Genomic DNA, 2,500 nt, shown 5'->3' on the forward strand with positions numbered 1-2,500 from the left:
TTCTTTCTTGTCAGTTTACTCTCCTCTTCTGATGGAAGAAAAAGGTGAGGAAGTTAAATATGTGAGAAGAGGTGGAGGCAGGGTGTTAGTGGAGAGGAGGAAGGAAGACACATTTTAAAGTCAATTTAAAATGAATACACTTCAAAAATTTTGTAAGCAGTGTTGAGATAGGGGAAGTATGCAAGATAAATACTTAAACCCAATATACAGAAAATTCTTGATTTTATGGTAGACAGTTACATAGTGTATTGGAAAATGGTTTAAAAGGTTGAAGGTTTTGCAAACCTTTAGAATGAGAAAGAACATACAGAAGTGAGGGTTATTATCATGAAAAAGTTTTGAGGTAAACTCTTCCTCACGTAAATCAGAATGGCTGACATTTGAACATGCAAAAAGTAAGGATTCAAAGCTTGTTATTTGGAGATGAAGTCATTGCATGGAATTTCAAGATCAATAATTGGAGAAGGTACTGATAGCACTGAAATTATGGTAGATAATCATAGTTGTAGTCATGTATATAGAATTCTGGTATGTCAAAAACATGGACAGATAATGAAAAATCTGAAGATTAAATGGAAAGCAGGTAAGGGGTAGAATTTTTCTTGTCAGATTCTTGTCAGACTCGAGGTCTGCTCAGTGTTGAGCTACTTGAAGTTAGTAATGTAATTAATGTGTGCATTTTGCATTGATGATTTTGAAACCAGTATTAATGAATCATTCATGGAAAACAGGAAATGCAAACTATTAAAAGTTTACTAAAGAAGTGGCCAGATTGCTATGTATATTTTGAAATGTGTAAAAATTAAGGAATTGAGTGAGATTTGTTTCAAGAAATGGGGATTGATTAAATGAAAAACAGGTGCTAATTGTGACATTTAGCATAGCAGGTAAGAACCATGGACAGAAAGAACTGAAGTATATGGGGGAGTTGGGTCATAAGTGTTTTAAAGAAATGATGAATGGTCAGGTAATATCACAAAGTGAGCTAGAGAGATGAATGTGAGAATATACAGATGAGCTTGGTTAGCTTAGATACAAAGGAAACAAATGGGCAGACTGCGAGACAGATGACAGATAAGTATAATGGGAGCAAAGAAGGTAGATGCATATAATTAAGAAACTCTTGAGATCAAAGTAATTGTTGATTTACTGAATATTTGAAAATGTTTCTTTGAGATTTTGATATTTAAATTATAAAGTCCTTACGTACATGCTGCATTGTGTATATATTCATTATTTATATATGTAAAATGACTTAAAAAGGAACATGAATATATTGAGCGCCATTCATGAAGATATTGTACACAATGAAAATCCATATAAATCAATCCTTTTTGCCTGTTATATGCTATGCAGTTGTTACTGTAGTTAGTGAGATTCGTAAAGTCATACTAGCAATGTTATTAATTTGAGCACACTGATAAAAGGGATTAATTTCCATTTGGGATTTATGATATAGAACATAGCAGAACATAAACTGTCATTCTGATAAAACTGCATTTTTTTTATTGAAGGTGACACTCAAGAGTGGTCGAGTTGTAAAATATTTGTAGGCTACAGAACCATTTGCAGTGATTACAGGCACTTCTTTGTCCACTTCTTTGTCCACCTTTCCTGCTACAGTAACTATAATGTGCTTCAGCAACTACTTATATTATAGGGATGGGGTCTGCTATGCTTTCAGGAGCTTCATTAGTATCTGGTATCCTTCTTGCAGATGCTGGATACAGGTTTCTTTGTACAACGCTGGTTTATACCTGGGTACACAAAGCAGGCAGCACCTGATAACTCAGGTTTGCATCCATAAGTTTGTGTGGGACTGCAACTCCCATGGAGAATGACTGAAAGAAGCGAGTACAGTTTATGAACATGGTAACTAGGGGAGGCCAAAAGAGGCAGAAGCCCTGAGAACAAGTTGTTGGGGGGCATAAATGGCAATGTCATTTGGTTGGAAGTGCAAAAGTGGTATTACTAATTTTATAAGTATCAATATGACAGCATTTATTTATTTAAACTGTTGTGACTGTTTCAATGAATAAATGTATGTTTTTCAGTCTGTCAGTGCTCTGTAACTGCACTGCTACAATCCAGAGACAGTTTGTACAAGGGAATATGAGGACATTTTTTTTAATTTGGTTTGAGGGGGCATGAGTCCTGGGGACTGCCCATGTTGCCAATTTATCCATCTACTGGTAGTTGATGCATATTATGCAATAACATTTTAAAAGTTAACAAACCCTGCAACACTCAGCTCATCCTCTCTGCTTTTAAGCCCTAATATGCTCTTCTATACCACATCTATCTTTTATGTCGCTCTTTTTTTCTTTCAGCAATGGGAATTACCTAGTTTATTTACATCATACAATTTACTGTCGACTTCTTTATGTAACTTTTTATTTCTTCTGTATTTGAATCTAACTCATTTTGAAATGTTATGTTAATGTTATTTAACCTTGGAGCTTTTCTCCCTGGGTCTCCACTGAAAATGATCTTATTCTGG

At 34.8% G+C, this 2,500-nt stretch overlaps 1 protein-coding gene across 1 annotated transcript in view; it reads right to left on the bottom strand.

Annotated features, from left to right (window-relative positions):
* PPP1R9A (protein phosphatase 1 regulatory subunit 9A) overlaps positions 1-2,500 on the bottom strand; it is a 2,260,036-nt gene that overhangs the window by 1,087,708 nt on the left and 1,169,828 nt on the right. The gene's annotated exons all lie outside the window — the stretch shown is intronic.

Source organism: Protopterus annectens, chromosome 3.part0 (genome assembly GCF_019279795.1).
Source record: "Protopterus annectens isolate FY-2018-M chromosome 3.part0, PAN1.0, whole genome shotgun sequence".
Lineage (NCBI taxonomy): Eukaryota > Metazoa > Chordata > Ceratodontiformes > Protopteridae > Protopterus > Protopterus annectens.